Genomic DNA, 21,180 nt, shown 5'->3' with positions numbered 1-21,180 from the left:
AGGGCTTCTAGAGAGTGTACGTGTCCGAAAACAAAAGTCCAATCCTCGATCTCTAGGTTGGACAATCAAGCTCGTTCCGTTCCACCTAAAGAAAAATAACTTAGTCAAGCTCATCAACTAGCAAGTTACAATTCAAGACCACATTGCCGATATTGCATGCGTCTCAAACGGATGTTAGACAACATGCTCTATAAATAGTTGAATTAAGTATTTTGTATACTAATTTAGGCATCAAAATGTACTCAACTCGACATCATACATATAAAAATTCTCTTGCAGGTTTGTTTCGATATCTTCTCTAACTAAAGGATTCCAATTCAAAGATCAATTGGCTAAACTTGATCAGCTTACTAAAAATTTCAAATTTGGTTTTTGAAAACTAAAAAATAGTAGTTTCTATATATATATTTTTGTTTATGGAATGTTTTTATGCATTCAAAATAAAATAAAAACCAAATGGAAGAACAAAAATGATTATCGAAAGAAAGCATAAGGAATTTAACATAACTTGTTTTGTTTTGTTCATTACATTGGAATTATTAAAAAAAAATAGCAATTTACAATATAGAGAGAAAAATCTTATTATTATCTTTTAAAAGGCGGAGTGGTAAAGGCAGCGACGAGTTTGACTAGAAACGGAAAAAGGGAGCAGGTAGTGACTTTTATAATTAAATGAGAGAAAAGTAAAAGATTAAAATAAATATTAAAATATATATATATATATAATTTGGGTGAAAATTATTGGAATTATCAATGTTGTTGAAGCAGTCACGTTTTGACAGAAACGAACCCTCCAACTTACAACTTACAAGAACAATCACCAAGTCCAACACTTCTCTCTTTTTCTTTTTCTTTTTTTTTTTTCCATCTCAATAATTAGTAACTATTTTATCTTCCATTTTCTAATGTTTTATTTTAGGGAAATATTGAAAATTCGGCCCCTTGTATTCGAGTGAAAAGGTAATAAATCAAGTAACGTGAAAAGTGTGTCTCATTTGATTGTTTTCAATGCTATTTACCTCTGATCTGCATCTATACTGACACATGAGACCCACTTCCAAATTTGTTATAACAAGTACAAACTAATTGACGAATGGAGCATACTCTATCCAATTGCGTTGTATCATTATCGTTACCATTATTATTATCTTTACGATTATCATTATTACTGTTCTAGAGGAAAGTTTATGGATTTTGACACCTTTACCGTTATCGTTACCGTTTAATCCTCAATGGTAACAATAATGGTAACGTAAATATGAAAAAATTCATAATTTTAAGTAAACGTGTTGAATAAAAATATCCCATTAAATTTGAAATTCAAGCTTATTACAATTGATCCATCAATGAAATTTCATTCGAATTATACCAATATTCATTACAATTTAGTAAACGTGACTTTAAACTATTCAAATGTTTTTGTAATGTAATCCACCTTTGACTAGAAATTTCAAATTCTAAACCAAAGTTATTTTTAAATCATTCAAACACTTAATTGTTTGTTCTTCTTTTCTTTTCTTTCTTCTTTTTTCTTTTTGAAAAATCTACTAAAATTCTCAACAAACTAATAATAATAATAATAATAATAATAATTTTTTTTCAAATAAAATAATCCATAGAAATTTTCTAAATGGATTTAAGTGCTTTCGTAATTTAATCATTTTAACTTCAAGTTGAAATTTACTATGATGAAATAGGAAAATTAAAGACAAAGTTGACCTAAAAGTAAGTAGAAAAGTCTGTAAAAAATAATAAAATAACCATCTCCACGTTTCTTCATTTATTATTATTATTTAAAAAAAAAAAAAGTTTCATTTTTTTTAAATTTTTTATTGTATGGGTAATCGTAACTCTAATTGCATTAGGTGATAATTAGGTAAAGCAAAAATCGATTTGTCGTTTTCCATTTTTTTTCCGAATCGATTTGTCGTTTTCCATCTTCTTCCCCTCTTTTTTTTAATTAAGTTCTAATAACAATCAAAGTTTGTTCAATGATGGTGGGTTTTAGGTTTGAAAGCTAGTCAAGAATATTCCATTTGATTTATTCAAAATTACCTTTATCAAAATTTTCAGCCATTTTCAAAACACATAGATTATATTTTTTTCCAACAAATTATAATGGATTTTTTTTCCTTCTAATAATTACCTACAATAATTTATTGTGGATTACTTTTTACTATAAACATTCTCATCAACTAAATTAAGTCATACTTATTTTTACTATAATACTGTTTAAGAGAGGGAAAAAAACCTCATTTTCATTATATAATTGATTTAATAAATCGATTTTAATTCAAACTTTCAATTTCATCTATTAAATTGTGAAATTAAAATTTTCTAAGTATTATATTAGAAAGGAAAATTATTTTAAAAGGTAAAATGGTTGAAAATATTTATAAGATATAGCAAAATTTTAGAACTATCAACGTCTATCATTAATAGTTTTAAAATTTTGCTATATTTTGTAAATATTTTATTTTATTTTTCTATATTTAAAAAAAATAGAGGTCAAATTAGAGAATTGTTAACAAACTTAGTAATTAACCATGCAAAATTAAACTAGTAACATACTCAAAATTGAGCTATATATGAATGCTTAATCAAACTCAATTTAAAAAAAAAAATCAAATTTAACGAAAAATCAAGGATAATTGTTTTAAATGGTAAACCTACTAAAAGTATTTTTAAGTATAAGAAAACGTCACTATTTATTAGTGATTGACTGCGATAGAAATCTATCACTAACACTAATAGATGTCTATCAAGGTGTGTCATGGCCTATCATGGATAGATAGTGAAATTTTGTTATATTTATAAATAAGTTGGCTCTTTTTCTTTCATTTGAAAATAGCCCGAAAAGCTCGAAAAATCAAATTGATATTTGACTTAGTAGTAATTTAGACTGCACTTAAGTCCTATACTCCCCTTCTTTTACACACAAAGTAAATAAATAAATAAATAACAATGATATGAATGTTTACGACATGTAATTTATAAAATAAAGTAGGTGTCAATGTGATTAGGGTAAAGTAATAGAATATTTATTGTTGTAATATGAAAATTATATTTGGAAGGAGTAAAATGGTGTGACGTGGCACAAATAATGAATTTTATATTTTAAAATAATTGAAGATGTTGATTCATAAATGTACATGCACAAATGCGAATGTTTTTATAAAATGGAGGAAAAAAAAACCACATGTGGGGATTGAAAAGTAGTTTTGGTGGGCTTAACTTAAATAATTTAAATTACAAAATTATTTGTATTTAATCTGAAATAAGGCCACCGTGGGACGTCAACATGGACGACTTTCATGGTAATTAGAAAGGTTCAAACTTCATGTCAATGTTTTACCCAATAATATTATCTAAAATATATATATATATATTTTTAATTTTACCCAATAATACATTCAATTCCATGCCTTGATTACCTAAGGATCCCAGTGAAGATAATATTTAATATGTAATGCCACGTTTGTGAATTGTACCCACAAGTGACACATAATTATTAATTCTTTTTGGTAAATTATGTTTTCTCCGAATCTAGTTTCTATTTGGTAGATCTCTTAGTGGGCGTTTGACACATAGAGTTAGATTGAGTTAGTAATTATTATCTGAGAAATTAGATTATTTGTATTTGGGGTACAGAATTGAGTTGAGTTGGAATGTCAGTGTTTGGAGTGCTGAGTTGAGTCAGAAAGTTTGTGTTTGAGGTGCAGAGTTAAGTTGAAGTATATGGTGTAGTTTTTCTAAACGAAATTGTTTTTCTCTTAGATTTTTTTTTTTTTTGCTATTTATTTTAATTTCAAACTACACATATTTTCTTAAAATTTTTCACACCAAAAAATGCGCAGTTTTTTCTTGACTTTTAAAACATAATAAATTCCTACACATATACTTAACACAAATTTTGAATTCAATTTGTGAAAACTCAATTACATAACATATGTTGGGAATGACCCACACGTACCAAGGCACATGACCCATTAGAGACTTACATGGAGAGTTCCACCTTCTGTATGTGTTTTTGGGGTAGCGTTGCAATGTTGATCCTGCATCTACACATTCGCCTTTACAGTGTTGCGTTATAGTGTTGAGTGAGGGTTGCAATACTCCGATCAAAGGTATTTTTGTCATTTCTCTTCTTTTGAAGTTCAGATGCTCAAATTACCTCCAAATTACTTTAAATTAACCTTGTTTGACATCTTAAGCTCAATTCTATCTCTTTGGTGCCCAATACTTACAAAATAGCATATTAGCATGTAAAATTCATTAACAAGCCTAAATTTACTTTTATAGCTTTAACAATGGGTGGAGCCATTGAAAACATTAGAGCAAGGGAGGGAGAGTTGAGGTAAATTGGAGTGAGTTGGTAAAAAAACCAACTCAACTATACCAACATTTAAAGTTAGGGGGCCAAACATTGAGTTGGTAATGTTTAGGAACTCAACTTAACTCATGTTGATGAGTCAAACACGTCTTTAGTTTCAAAATATTACACATATAGTCTTTAATTCTTGAGGTTTTATTTCAATTTAATCTCTAAGTTTAAAAAATATTACAATTCTAACCGTGGCATGTGAGTTGTGCTTAAATTTGGTTTCTAGTTTTCAAGATTTAAAACTTGAATTTTCACTAAATACTCAGTTCAATCTTTAGTGTCAATGTCTAGTAATTAATTTGAATTTATTATGAAGTGAAACTTTAAAATTAATTTTAATAGTGATGAAAAAAATAGTGAAACTTAATTAATTAATTCCTTTAAATTAATTAATAAATATTAACATTAAAGATGGAAAGTAGGTATTTAGGCCACGTTTACCCAATTGAAAAGGTGATGGATAAATGATAATGTGAAAACTAGGTCCCATTTGATTACTTTTTGTGTTATTTACTTGTGTTCTGCATCCGGCACATGGGGCCCACTATCAAATCTGTAATAAAACATACAAATTGATTGATGAGTGGAACGTGCTCAATCCAATTGCATTTGGAAATTATGTTGTATCGTTACCATTACCATTATTGTCAATATTCAAAAGGAAAAATTATGGATTTTGACATCTTTATTGTTACCGTTACCATTTGACCTTCAGAGGTAACGATAATAACAAATATGATAAAATTTATAATTCTATGTAAATGTAATAAAAAAACAATCCAATTATATTTGTGATTCAAGTTCATTACAATTTATCCATCGATGAAATTTCATTATGATTACATCAGTTTTCACTAGGTCAACGTGGCCTTAGTTAAAAATCACGATTAAAAAAGTAAATCTCAAAATACAGAGACCAAATTGAAATAAAACTCAGATCTCAAGAGTAAAATTATAAATTTTGAAACTTAGGGATTACATTCAAATTAAACTCGATTAAAAGTATAATACTTTGAAACTTAAGGACTAAATAGAAACTATATCCAAAACTTAGGAACGAAAAAGGTGTTTTCCCTATTTGGTTTAAAATAATATGTGATTAGGGAGATTCAAACCAGAACAGTCTACCATACAATTACAAGTACGTTAAGATTCATTTATCTATAAGTGAATTAATATATATGTGCATAGTAATGAAAATGACGTTGAGATTTATTTATATGATATTGTCGTTGAATTATGTTCAAGTTAGTTAATTAATTGATTTAATTATTTATTTATACATAAAAAAAATTCACTATGGATTAGATTAACCAGTGTTAAGGGCCACTTGAAAATAACATAGGAAATATCTTTTATTTTTTTCTTTGTAATTCTTAGATATGTGCTTATGTTAGAGTTGATGGGACTATTGGAGATGTTTGACCAAGAAAATTATTGACACCAAGTTGGATATTAAGAAACCAAATTTGAAAGAACAGTTCCAAAGAAAATGCATTTGTTAGGTTGACTCATTATTGGATGGTCAAGTTGATTTGCCCCTTGTGTCTATATTTCATCCAAGGGACATTTGAAGTTTTTCTTCACTATATATATATATATATATATATGTATGTATGTATATGTATGTATGTATGTATGTGTATGTATGTATATATGTATGTATAATTTCAATTGAATATTTATAAATTACTCAAATAAACACATTTTCATGAACGATATAGTTTTCTTTTAAGACTAAAGAACCAAAGAACGACCCAATCAACTACTCCCACATCTCCTCATCATAAATGAAAGTGAAAATATAAGCAGAAAAGAGATCTTTCCATAACAAAAAGAACCTCTGAGAAGATATCAAAGATGAGTAATTTTGTAACAATGAGACCTGATATTAGCTAAAGAACTAACTTTTCTACTCAATAGATTGATAACTTCCAAGGCATTAGATTCTACCTCAAGTAACAAATTGGTCTTAGACCACTCGCGCTCGAATGCGAAAAGACCCTCCAAAATAGCTTTGACCTCCAACATATTGATGCTCTAACCCTTCCTAATATTCTTGCAGCCCCTAAGGATTAGTCACCCATTATGATCGTGAACAATCCAACGAGCCTACCCGAACCTCTCCTTAGACTTGCATAGCATTCAGCTCCCATCAAACCAAGCGCTTGCGCGAAAGAAGAAGCAAATCAATCAGGCGTAGACTCCAACTAATGTTCATGGACACGTAAGCCACGCTGGTCGTAATAGATCGACTTTCATGCTAGTTCTGATTCAATATGAAAGTTCCATTTCAAGGAAGGATGGTGTACCATGATACTCTGATCGACCTACTTACTGCTTGTGCTTCGCTCAGGATATCCTCCTTTCTTCAAATCAAAGCTTTCTACTCAAGAGGTAGGAAACTCCATCTATACCATAGCGGGATAGAGTAGCTACGGTTGTTTGGTATCCCAAGTTTGTACCGAGAGCGAGAGAAGAGAACTTGCTCACACTTTCCAGGCCTTGGAGCGACTCCTGTGATTCAGAATAGCAAGATCAAGCACCCCCTTCCTAAAACATATATCACTGCACAAGTTCCACACAATTCAAAAGATGATTAAATCACAATTTAAGTCTTCGTGTGAACACACAAATTTCAGGTAGCCTCAATGGTCCGAGGGAGACAAAATGTTCCTAGCAACAATAAACATACTAATATTAACAGGGAAGAAATAATACACTTCTACATAACGTGACAAATAAATTCTATCTGTTTCCTACGTAGAACACACAAACTAATAACCTTGAAAGGCTAAAAAAGAACCATACACTAAATTGGTGAATAATTGTTATCCACAAGAATATATAGCCTTATGCATATACACAAATAAGGAAACAAGTAAAGAAAGGAAATAATCCATCAATATTTGTAATATATGAGAAAAATACCAAAATAAAATAAAGGAAAAATAACATTCTTAAAATAACATTGGTATATTTAGCGTTGTTTAGGGTTAAATGAGTTAAGTGAGTTTAACTCTTGGTGGAAAATAGGTTTAAATAAATTAAGAAATAATTAAAATTAAAATTAAGTTTGGTAAATTAGAAAGGAAAATGAAATTTTGGGATGAAAAAAATTAGAGAAATAAAAAGAAAAGGTAAAAGTAAATAAAATAATTAATTAAGTTAAAGAAAGAAGATAAATATTAATAAGACAACTATGTAAATGATATAAATAAATAATAAAAATAAAAATAAAAAGAAGGAAGAAAAAAGGTTGAAGAAGTCGGTGAACTTTTAAAAGAAAGTATAGTTATTTTTCGAGTCAGTGCAACCATTCCCTCGAACGATCTCCAATTTCTTTTAGCAAACACATGGAGGTACATGGCTAATCCAGGTAAGAGTTATTGAACACCTAAAGCTAATGTCTACTGTTCTATATTCTCAAGCTATGAGAAGTGTAACATCCCACACATTTTTTTAGTAATAATGTAATTTCAGTAACTTTATTATTTGGAATTTCAATAATTATTATTAATTGGAGGGGCATTTTTGGAATTTTGGACTTCAAGTGTAAGTGCGAAAATTTAATTGTTGACGTGAAATTATTTAAATTGGAAATTAATGGCAGGAATTAATTTTCTTTTGAAACGGAAAGAAATTTAATAGTATAAAACAGAAAGGAATTAAATGTAATTATATTTATTTTCTTTTTTGTTTTATTATTATTATTGTTGTTGTTGTTGTTGTTGTTTGTATAAAAAGTCAAACCCCACCCCCTTTTCTTCCTCATGTTCGTGAGCCCATCCGACGCCGTCCAAAGCCGCCGCGTCAGTTTCTTCTTCATGACCTCCGTCCACCACTGATCAAGCTTCGTTCGCTTTTGCCGTCACTGGATCCATCAATTTGGGTAAGATTTCTGTCGTTTGGGTTTGTTTTCGGTTGATTCTTGAATACTCATTTACTTTTGGCATCAATTGGTTGATACCCATTATGTTTCAACTTTAGATTCAAGTTTGTGAAGGTATTGAGGTGTTGTTCAGTGAAGTTGAAGTTTGTTTTAACGAGTTTTGGTAAATTTTATGTTTTAATTACCCTCTTGTGGATTAATTTTGGTTGTTGAGAAATTTTGGTAAAGTCATTTGAAAGTGATTTTTTTTTTTATGAAACTACATATGGATAATTTATTTGAGACATTGGTAGTGAAGTATGTATTTGATTCAAGTTTTAATCATGTAAGCCTAATTTCAAATTATGATTAGGGGGTTGATTCAAGAATTCAAGATGAAGAAGAGTTTGGTTTGCTAATTATTTGGGCTTAAAATTAGAGGTTTGGAAGGTGAATTCGAATTGGACCACACCTTAGGTAAGGTTATCTGGAAATATTTTGTAATATTTGGGTGTTTGGAATTTGGCCTTAACTATTAATTTTAACGCTTGATTTATGTTTAGGCTTGATTAAGGATTCAAGAATTTCACAAAGATTCAATTGCTTTTTGGTTCAACCTAATATCAAGGTAAGTAATCTTACTACTGGAACTGCCCATGGGCTAGACATTAGATGTATGCTAGCATGATAAATGTATGTTATGGCAAAATGTTAGCTTGATAGACTGATAGTATAATATGATCAAAATATGTTCTGATACAAGATCTGAATTATTTATTTATGCACATAGGCACTTGAATGCTGGTATGAGATGGTATGTGCTTCCGTATGGTTGTATTTGATTTGATGATGTTGAAGTATACATGTAAGTTGTAGAACCATGATGTTGAGGTTTATATGTATGTCATAAATTCGTACAGTGATGATTATGATGTTGAGACTGTGCAAATGTCCTTACTGATTAGTTAGATGCCCATTAGATTTTGTATTTCCTTCGGGATTCACTAGTTTGTGTCTCCTTCGGGATTCACCAGTTTGTGTCTCCTTCGGGATTCATCAAAGGAAGTGGGCATACTTAACTACAGTAGGATAGGACTCAGTCTCCTTTTTGTTTCATGTGCATATGTGTCCCATGAGGACTAGAGCAATTTATATGTTTCACCAGAGGTGGGTATCTAGAGGACATAGATGTTCAACCTGACCCCAGTAGTAGGGTTACTTATTATTGAGTATTTTATACTCATTCTTTCTCATGTTGTTGTTTCAGGTAAGGGTAGAGATGCACCGACAATGGATGAGTGGAATTCATGATCGAGCCACTGGGACGCTTCCGCATCATGAGATTTAGAGTTATTTTCATGTTTCTCTTAATTTTTAGTTTTGATGTTTAAAACTTACTTTAAGAATCGTTTTTCAAATTTATTTATTATCCTTTATGATTTATGGGTACCCTACTATTGATTTAGTATTTGAATTTAATGAAAGTCTTTGAACTTACCTTATTTAATTAGCATTTATTTCACCATAACTGAGTGTCGTTTTGAGTTCCATGCATGCACGTATTTAGTATTGGCCTAAATTAAGTCCTAGGGGGTCGGGTCGTTACAATTGGTATCAGAGCCCATGTTTTGGTTTATGTAAACTGACTTACTATGTAAGTCTAGATTGTCCCTGTGGCCCATGAACGGATTCCTCGTCATCACCAGGTACGTCTTATCAATTACAAGTTTTATGATAGTTGTGCATTAAAATATTTGTTTAGCTTAAATGCACCAGTTATGTTTTAATGCTAGGTCAGTGACGCGTTAGAAGTTATTATAAGAGGATTATCAAGTACGACATTACAAAAGGAGAAAAATAAAATAGAGTAAATTATGAGGTCACTTGGCACTAGTTAATCTCAAGGAAATTATGTTAGAAACGAACAAATATATACCTCAGTTCAGCAATGTTAAAGGTTGATGAAACTATGTAGAGTTATGACAATTTAGGAATGAAGGTATTTAAATATTTAAGTCAAAGAATAAAATTGTTGAGACAAGAATTGATCAAGGACTAGTGTTATGTTTTGTGTTGGATAGTGCAATCGGTGGTAGTATAAATACACAGGCCAGTGCTCAAGTATAAGGTTAAAAGTTGTTTTATGAATAAGGAGGAAAAGAAGAAATAGTCTATAGATTTATTAAAGGTTTTGAGATATTAAATACCCAACATTTTGAGAAGAATTTTAGAAAGGATTCATAAGTCATAATCATTTGGGTAATACTACGACTTGATGAACTAGGTAAAGTATGTGTAATGATATAAAGAATTCTTTTGGAATATCTAGCTAGGTAAATGTCATTAAAGGAAGCTGAAATAGTTGGACATGACCTTGGACTTAAAAGGGGTTAAAGCAAGGTGTTATTTGTTTAAGTTGAAGGATTATTTTAGTATACCTAGTAAACCCAGAGCCTTATTGTATTAAGGAGATCCAAGTTAGACAGACTTGAAGAAACAAAAGTCTTTTGGAGTTTAAATGTATGCAAATTGGTAAAGAGAAATTCTACAAGATGGAAATTCTTAGTGAGAGAGATAAGATTTATGGAGGAGTTAAGTAAAATATAATTTAGTAAAGAGATTATGTTCTACATGGAAAGTGAAAAAATAAATAAATAATATAGGTGTTTTGAATTTAGTGGTTTTATCAGAGATAAGTGTGAATGAGAGAAAAGTATCCAAGAAAGTTTACTCTTTTGGAAAGAGAGAAATTTAATGTGTTCGAAACTCCTAGTTAAGTATGGTTTAAAGGCTTGATAAGAGGGGTTACAAGGTATTTGTTTTGATGTAAAAGAAGAATACCTCATTATCATGTGGAATTTTAGGACAATATGTGTTAGATGGAAAGATAGCTTATGTAGGTGATTGGTATGGAGTTTTATTTTAACACAAGAATCTGTTACCAAAATAGAAGATTGAGAAGGGATAAGTTAAAATGGAGTTACTAGTAACAGTAGATGTTCGAGAACTATTGATATGGTATGTTGAGGCTTCGTTAGTTAAGACGTAAAACATTGATGGCATTAGTAAGATTTAAGGGATTTTGACTTTGTGTGCAAGTGTTGGAAACATGAACTAGCAAGACCATCAATTTGATTGAGAAAAGAAAATAATCCAACTCAAGGTAGACAGTAATGGTATATGCACAAAATTAAGTAAGTTGGATCTTCCAATATAACCATTGGTATAAGGGATAGATTTGGCAATAAAGTTGAGTTGATAGTAAGAAGTTACTAAAAGTGAGTTTGGAGCATTACAAGATAGTATGTATTCTCTTGCATGGGCAATGAGTTAACTAGCTTTAGGGAGTACGAGTAATCCAAGCTAGGACTTATGAATCAAGAAGGTTTTATCGTTAAAAAAATGACTTCAAGGATCAATCACGGTTATTACGAGGTTATGAAAATGTGTTATCAACTGACTTATGCTTTAACATCCAAGGACTTCAAAACCTCATTTTTGGGAGAAATTCTGGACTCGTTCGCAGCGGGGTCTAAAGAATAATATGAGGATGGCTCAAGCAAGTTTTATAGTTCATGACAGCATAGAGCCTCATGATGAGTTTCTCATGAGACTTAATTAGACAGAGTTATTCTCAAACATGTAGACCCTAGGAAAGACATCACAGTTGGCACTTCTAGAGTAGAAGCAGTTTTCAGTTGACTAGATTTGTTCTGGTACGTATCTTCAGATGACGCATTATATAGTATGACCAGTTTCTTCACTGCACATACGAAGTTTTCCCTGTGACATGGTAGGCTCAAATATATGTTTTTAGTATATAAGGCTTTCTTAACTTCATGACCGTTTTCACAGTTCTCAGCTCGAACATGTAAAAATGTTGCTGATTTTCAACATCTTAAGTTTCATAGTTATTTATGGAAGGGGTTGTTACACCTCTTTTGGTACTAGTTTTAGCTATGTCAAACGATGACCCTCGTTTTGCATCTAGTTTTTTTTTTTAAGAGTCTCCAGTTAGTATTGGGTACTCAATTGGATTTTGGTACAATTTTTCACCCATAAACTAATGGTCAAATAGAATGTCTGAATCAGATATTGGAAGATATGTTGTGCGCTTGTGCACTAGAGTTTTCAGGGAGTTGGGACTCTCATCTGCATTTAATGGAGTCCGCATATAATAATAGCTATCAGACTGCCACTAGCACATTGTCATTCGAGGCCCTATATGGAAAGAGTTGCAAGTCTTCAGTATGTCAGGATGAGGTTGGTGAGAGGAAGTTGCTAGGTACTGAGCTAGTGCAAACCACGAATGAGGCAATACAGAAGATCAGAGCTCGTATGCAACCAGCTCAGAGCAGACAGAAAAGCTATGTCGATGTGAGACGTAAGGACCTGAAATTTGAGATTGGTGATAAAGTGTTCTTAAGGGTGGTGATGACATGCAGAAATGCATGTCATCTTAGGTCTTTTACTTAGAATTATGAAGGTTGTTAGGTAGAATATGCGTCGATCATGATAGGAATTCACAAGAATATAAGCGTGCGTCAATCAACATATCGAATCTCAGCTAACCTGTTATTTTGCATTAATTATGCATTCAATGTTCTATTTTTGTAGCCAACGTAGGAAATGAATGCAAACGCGGTAACCGGATCATCGCATAGATGACTGCATGCGAAGAAACACTCCATCGTAAGGCAAACGCATCGATCAACGCATGGATGATGCTGTAATTAGCCGTATGCATCTATCGCATGGGAGTTGTGCTCATCAAGCGATTGTGGTCATCATGTAGAGTTGCGGTGTTAAGCAAATGTGGCCATTGAGTGATTGCGCTACGCGACAACGCACTCTAATGGGATCAATGCAAGGTAGGTGGAATGAACACATCAACGCATCTACCTCGAGAAAATCCAAAGTTGATGTTGACATTTCACCTACCACGCCGTTAATGGCAGGGGTTCAAAAAAGGACTAACGCGCTGAACGTCAGACTCAGAGCAGTTCAATTAATGTTGTTGGTGACCCAAGCCCTATAAATAGAAGCCGATGAGCTGAAATTCATTTTATCCAAGGTTTTCGCCTAAGGTTCGCCTATGGCGAATCCTTGCGATCCAAACAAACGCGTGAGAAAACAGCTGAGAGTTTTTCACCTCCTTCATCCATTCCGAGTGACGACCGGAGCCTTCGACTGGAGTTAGATCTCGAGATAGTCAGCTCCTCCACCCATCCATGGTACCATCGGCAGCCTTGACGCGCATCCGCTGGAAGCAAAGTTTTACTTCCAGCCGGTCATTTCTTTTCCTTTCTTTTTTTATATTGTATTGTATGACATTTTGAATTAAGAAATTAATACAATGTGTTTTCAATGCATTTCTCTATTCTTTCGACTCCATCTCCATCTTTTTGCTTAGCATCTTTACTTTCACACTTAATGAGATTGTTTTAGTATTGCATACTTAGTCATGTGGATTAGGGATATGAAGCATGTAGCAACCTACCGAGAGGTGTGCGTTGCACGAGTGTGTGAGTAACCTTATTTGCTTAGTGTGAAGCCGCAGTAACACCTGTCTATAGGCTAACGCATTGTTTATCTATGAGTGAAGTCACCAACAATCAACTATCTGAGAGGGTAAGTGGTTGGTCGGATTAAGCAAGGTATGCGTTGTTCACTAGGGATAGTAACAATCTTGCGTCAACCAAATTCATGCATTTGTCTTGTCTTATGTTGTGCCCAATACCCCTTTAGAGCTACTCGAGAGAGAGTCTAAAGAAATAACCTAATTACTCGACAGAGCTAGGTTAGAATTTAGACTCGGGAGAGAGAGATTAGATTGGCATAAGCAAGAGATAGGGACTTAGAGATAAACTCTGTTTGTCAACACTGCATCGCGTGCACCCTAGGAATAGGAATGATGATATGTGGTCACCTTGTTCGTGTATCATTGCATAGACAAGAATTAGAGGCTTATGTGTAGGCCATATAGACACCTCTGTACATACATCACATGCGTTCTAGCATTAGAAGCCGTAGCATTCGCACCGAGAAGTGGTTTACTATTGTATGAGTGTTGCATGATCGCATTAATTTGCGTTGACTAGGGTTGCCCTTGTGGTCACTCTTAAGGGTTGTAATGAAAACATCTCCGCATTTTATCTATTTCCCATACATTTATTTCATGTTAAGGTTTGTCGCTTCTCTACCTTTCATGCATGATTCTCATTGCATTGTCTGTTAGATAGGAGTAGGAGTAGGATTAACGTAGCACTATCCCCTCCATTCTTTTATTCGACCACCACATGCACAATCACTGCAAACATATAGCTACAAGTCCCTGTGTTCGACCTCGGATTATCTGAGAAACTTGCATTCATGTTATACTTGGTGTGAACGCAAGAAAACTTGTGGCAGAACGCATGGTCATCGCATACATTCGATTAACGCATTTTTCATTCCAACACATGACCATCGATGCATGACTATCAACGCATATCTTAGGTACATGCATCGCATCCCGCGTCCAAGGGAAGTTGGTTGTCAAGTAAAATTGACTTCCAAATTCCCGTCATCAAGTGGCACCTATAAAAGGTATTATGAGGTTTAGCAGGAAAGAGAAGCTAAGTTCGAGGTTCATTGGGCCTTTCGGGGTCTTAGAGCGAATTGGCCCTGTAGCTTACTGATTGGCATTACCTCCAGCACTATCTTCAGTTCATAATGTCTTCCATGTTTCGATGCTAAGTATGTGACAAACTCGTCCCATGTGGTTGACTTTGAGCCATTGCAGTTGAACGACAACTTAAGCTACAAGGAGAAGCCTATAGAATTTCTCGCCAGGGAGGTAAAAACATTGCACCATAGGGAAATTGCCTTTGTGAAAGTCCTGTGGCAGAATCACCAGTTCAAGAAGGCTATCTGGGATTGGAGGATGAGATGAAGGCCCAGTATCCGGAGCTTTTTCAAGAATTAACTCTCGAGGACGAAAGTTCTTTAAGGAGGGAAGAATGTAACAACCCCGGAGTTTTTTTTTTTTTTTTTCAAGAATGAACTTTCGAGGATGAAAGTTCTTTGAGGAGGGAAGAATGTAACAACCCCGCACATTTTTTTAGTAATAATATAATTTCAGTAACTTTATTATTTGGCATGTTAAATGTAATTATACCACTGCTCAAGCGTCGTTCACTCTTTCCGTCACCGGATCTATCGATTGGTATTGAGGTTCTGAAAATATTTTGTAATATTTGGGTGTTTGGAATTTGGCTTTAACTATTAATTTTAAAGCTTGGTTTATGTTTCAGCTTGATTAAGGATTCAAGAATTTCACAAAGATTCAATTGCATCTTGGAAAATTCTGAAGAGGTCACCAACATAGGATTGCTCCAAGCTAAGCATGCTTAACTTTGGAACTCTTATGATTGAGCCACCAAAAAGGAAAGTGCACCATGTTGGTATAGGTAGTAACTTTCAATTCTTTTAAGGCTTTCTTAACCATACTTTCATGTCCTCAGGATCCCTCTCATTCGGATGTGATATCGGTTCATTCATGTACCCCTCCTGAACTCGGATCGTTCAGGAAGTCTCATGCATCTAATGATTTCTATAAGGCCATACATTGCCTATGCTACAAGTTTGGTCAGTAGGTACATGGCTAATCCAGGTAAGAGGCATTGGGAGGCAACTAAGTGGAACATGAGGTACTTAAAAGGCACTACGAGTGCTAGACTACTGTATCAACAAACTCTTAACAGTGAAGCAGTACTGATAGGCTATGTTGATTCTGACAATGCAGGGGACTTAGATAAAAGGAGGTCCCTATCAAGTTATATCTTCGTATATGGAAGTTGTGTACTAAGTTGGAAGACAACACTACAATTAGTGGTAGCCCTTTCTACCACTGAGGCTGAATTTATAGCCTTATCAGAGGCTATTAAGGAAGGTTTATGGCTTAAAGGGTTTCTACTTGACTTCAGTATTAAACAGGATACAGTAAAATTGTTTTGTGACAATCAAAGTACCATACACTTATCTAAGCATCCACAATATCATACTCGAATTAAGCATATTGATGTTAAATACCATTTCTTACGTGAACAGATAGAAGACAAGAAGATCGAAGTGTTAAAGGTACATACCTCAGAGAATACCTCTGACATGTTAACCAAAGCAGTCAACTAGCTCAAACTTCAAAAATGCCTCAACATGATCGGGTTTGAGCTGAGAGACAAAGGATAAAGAAGATGAAGTCAGTTCAAGAGGAGTTATTGAAGTTAATTTCAAGGTGGAGATTTGTTAAAGAAACATGTTGAAATTAACTTAAACAAAGTTTGTTGTAACTATTTACTTTGAAAGTCCTATATAAATACAATGTAGCTAGTTCATTTGATGTACAGAAAATTAGAGTGTAAAAGCTAGCTAAACTCATCTGTAAAAGCTTCTTCAAGAACTCTCCAAGACTTGAATCCAGCTCCTCCGTGGATGTAGGCAGTTTTGAGGTCGAACCACGTTAAACTTGTGTCTTCCTTCTTCCCTTTCTCTTTACTCTTCATGCTTGTAGCTTGCTTCTTCTTCTTCTTCAAGATCTCACAAGATTTTGGTAGCATCTCATTCTCTCATCTCAGCCTCCTCTCTCTCCCTCTCTAAAATCTAAAAAATGCAAAAGTGAAGATAGTCATTCAAAGGCAATCTAATTGTGTGAGTGGTTAAAGAAGATCTCAGCCCTCAATGTGTAAGGCCAAGATCTTGTAATACACATATTGTGCTTTTAGCATACAAAATCAAAGGCAACTGATTTCTTTCTTTTCAGCTGGCTTGAGCTAAAGATTTTAACTTTGGGCCTCGGTGGGTTTATCCAAAGCCCATTATCTTGTCAAACAAAGCACAATAGTTTTGGAGTTGATTTCGAGTTATCCACATGTTTTTGAAGCTCTAAACTCTTAGTTAGCTAATTAAGATGTTGATTAAAAGAATTATGCAAGAAATTTGAAGTTATTTGGTTAGAAATTGATGAATTTAAGTCTGAAAGCGCTAATGGAAAACAGGGTTGAAATTGAGGTTAGAGGTTGAAGATGAAGTTCGACCCTATTATCCGTCATTTAAGGGTAAAATGGTTGACTTTCAGGTTGACATTGTAATTTTAGGTCAATTAAGGTGTTTTTAAGCATGATTTGAGGTCCAATTTGGGTAAATTGATTTCCGTAAGTTGTTTTAGAGATCAAATAAATATATTTAGAAGATATTCTAGCCTTGAAACATATGAATTGAGGTCTCGAGATTAATTCTTCAAGGTTGGAATAATTTAAACGAAAAATGTATAACCTTGAGTTAAAGAATGTATTAGAGCATTGTGGAATTCATTATTGGTGGCTGAAATTATGATCTATTTGAACTCTTATAGATTGATTGGAATGTTTAGGGAATGACCCTAAGTTTGTATCTGAATTTCAGGCCAAACGGTGATAGGTGAAACTCATAAACTCGAGGGAACCAGTCAAAGACTGTGAGTGATTTATTTTCAAATATGTTTCTTTTATGTGTTTGAAAAATGGGCTTTTGATAATCTGGGTAATGAGACTTTATTATACCATGAATATTCTATGTTTTGAAAAGCACCAGCACCTTAAATATGTGATATGAACCTTTTTTTTTTTTTCCAGAATGTGAGTTTTATGACATATTTTCTATTCTATGGGTTTTATGAATGTTTACATATTTTTGAAACACACGTTTTATTTGATATTTCCATGAGATGTGTAAAGTGGAATGTTAATCATGAGTAGATAATGGTTTTCAAACCACTAGATTAGTGTACCCGAGGCGATTTACCTTTATACTACGTGAATGTGTTTCTATAGTGCCACATAGGCGAGCAGGGGATTACCGAAGTTGAAAGAGGCCAGAGTAATCGAGAAATCCAAAGGAACCTGAGCCTATGGTGAGGTCTATGTTATAGGCTTGAGGCTAAGTATTCGAATATTTAGCCTTTGAGGGGCATGTCTGCATGCACGTATGACGAATGGTATTTACGCTGAGTGTTTTGAGATTTACTCTATACCAACAAGGTCTGGGTATAGATTTAGTCTAAATTTTATCACTAATCGGATGATATGTGTGAAATATTTCTCTGAACTTTGATTTCATGATTTGAATGTTTTAGTTAGAATTATTTTGAGATGTGCATATTCTTTTAGTATGTTTTATGACTAAACTGAATATACTTATTATTATTTTTTTTAATAAATAGTCACTCGCTGGATTTTCAGCTCGCCATTTCTTTCAAATGTTTTCCTTTCTCCAGGTAATAGAGAGTTTCTAGTGTCTAGTCTACCCACTACTAACTTGTCTACCATGACCTCCAACTTCCGTTGCTTCATAGTCTTTCTAGTAGAAGTATGTTTATGGTTTTGAAGCGAATTGTGTTGTACTCATATAGATGGGTTTGAGAGGAACTTAGGACTTATTCTTGTGTAGTTTTGGCCCATATGTATCTACAAATATCTATTGTTCTGAAATACCTGAATGAGTTGATTTTCATAGATGCATATGTATTATAAACTGTTTCTCAGGTGTGCAGGTGTACAAGGTAAGCATGGAAACAAATGGATAGTAGATGTTACAAAAGAGATGATATTTAATGTCCTTCCCATTACCTTTTTAGGTTAAAGAGGTAGCCTAAGAGGGGGTGTGACATTAAGACTAAAGATTATATATATTAAGAGTATACAAGAAAGCACGTGAATGATAGAGAGAAATAATACCGCGCACACACAAATAATATATATATATATATATATATATATATATATATATATATATAATAAATTCACATTCTGTGAATTTATTAAAACTAAAAAATGTTAGTTTAAAATTCACATGATGTGAGTTTATTTATGTGTGTATATGTATAATATATAAATATTACAAAAATCATAACATCCACAATTACTCATATTTAAACTTTTATTACTTTTATGACCTCGAATGTTGTAATGTTTAAATTGAAAGCTGGACTTGTGATATTTAAAATTTAGAAATTATGAGATTAATTTTTTAAGTATATTTTTGCACATAAAATATTATTGTCTTTATTAAAAAAATTCATAAATTTTTCTTTGAAAATAATGCATTGGAAATGACCCATTTGACTAATAAATTTTGATTAAGGTTGAGCACAAATAATTTAAAAGTTGTTTAAAAAAATTAGAAATAAAGAGAATTTTTTCCAGCGAAAAATCCGATCCTCGCAAAATCCTCATACCGATCCCAGGATTAAAATAGGGGGCGAGATGGGAATGGAGAAGTCTTCTCCATCTCCGTCCCGTGGATATCTCTAACTAAATGGATGTTTTTAAAAGTTCGGGAACCAAAATAGAACTAGATTAAAAGTTCAATGATCAAAATAGGATTTAAATCTAATTTATAATATTAAATGTACACAAGGAGCAATATGCAATATTATTAATATATTACAATTTTAAATACTTAATCTCTATTATATTAAAAGAGGCTATATTGGGAGAATCTTTCTCTCTCCATTTTGCCCTCCATTTTTTTTTTTTAAATGCCCATCATACATTTCTCATTAAGTATGTGTGCCTTTTTCTTTTCTTTTTCTTTTTTTTTTAAAGATTTTTGTTTTCAACGAATTAGCCTCCTATGAAGAGGCAACATATGAACGGAGGAGAGAGGAAAACAATATGAAGAATGGAGAGTGGAGAGAGGAAAAAAAAAAATGAAGAGTTGAGAGAGGAGAGAGTGGAAAAATAACTTTAAGTATAAATTATATTCACCTTTTTAAATTAAAAACAATTTTATTTGTATTCTTTAGAGTTTTTGTTGATATTTTTAATTTTTCTTTCCCAATTTTATAATTTTCAGACAAATACAATAATAATAATAAAAAAAATGTATCCTTTGTGTTGTGAATAAGTAATTACTAAATATTTTTTAAATAAATATTAATCACATCTTTTCATCCGCCATCAAATCTTTGAATATATCCCTTCACATAAAAACTAAAATTCAAATAGACCCATCCCTTATAAATAGTACACAACCCTTCACATAATAATTAAATATTTTTAAAAGAATAAATACAAGCTTTTCTATTTTCTTTGGTCCATCTCTATTTTAAGAATGTTATAATAGAAAGAAATGTAGCATAATAATTGAAATTTTCGTTATTCGTAGAGAAAATATTGGATCATGCAAAGTGAAGCCTAAATAATCCATAAACTTATTTTCTTCGACGAAAAGGTATGATTTTTATCTTTATATTTAAATCTTAATTTATTATTGTCCATCTGACTGTTATATTTGAGAGGGGAAAAAATCAGATATGCACAATATCTTGAAGTTTAAATTTTGATACAATATTGAATATTAGATTTATTTTCAACACTAACAAATATTTAGGTTATTCTCAAATTTAAATTATCAAAACGTAGGAAATTTTGGTTTCATTTTCTTTATATTTTTAAATTTCTTTTTGGGAGAGAGTGAGATAAATTATAAGAAGAAAAAATAGAAAAAGAATTCGCTCAGCAGATAAGAAATGGAAATGGGTTTGAATGAGGAAAAGAGGAGAAGAACGGATGTGAAAGTAAAGGATAAAGTTTAGGAGGAAGTGTTATTAACAATGAGAATTATTTTGGATTAAAAAATATAGCAGTTGAATTCAATAAAAGAGCAACGACACTTTTTAATTTTCAATTTGTAGGAAACTATATAAAGTGTATTCCTTTTCAACCACAACAAAGATTTACATATTTGTGTTATTTTAAAATTTAAATGTTGAGCATGTAGTTTTTGTTAGTACTTAAAATTTTATGTTATTATTATTAGTTTCAATTAAATCTTTGATTAGATTTCTATAGTTTCAACTTTATTAGAATCTATAGTTTATAATACTTGCATAAAAGATTTATAGTTT

At 32.3% G+C, this 21,180-nt stretch overlaps 1 long non-coding RNA gene across 1 annotated transcript; it reads right to left on the bottom strand.

Moving 5' to 3' along the window:
* Nucleotides 1-6,187: 6,187 nt before the first annotated feature.
* Nucleotides 6,188-16,881, bottom strand: LOC150035511 (uncharacterized). The gene is made up of 2 exons (XR_016530138.1): nucleotides 16,385-16,881; nucleotides 6,188-6,952 (listed from the first exon to the last, which is right to left on the bottom strand). It is a non-coding gene; the product is annotated as an uncharacterized LOC150035511 (long non-coding RNA).
* Between the last annotated feature and the right edge of the window lie 4,299 nt (nucleotides 16,882-21,180).

Source organism: Benincasa hispida, chromosome 6 (genome assembly GCF_027475165.1).
Source record: "Benincasa hispida cultivar pf3 chromosome 6, pf3_genome.v1.1, whole genome shotgun sequence".
Taxonomy (NCBI): Eukaryota; Viridiplantae; Streptophyta; class Magnoliopsida; order Cucurbitales; family Cucurbitaceae; genus Benincasa; species Benincasa hispida.
Note: the sequence above shows the minus strand (reverse complement) of the source record. Positions and strands in the feature narration are given on the sequence as shown.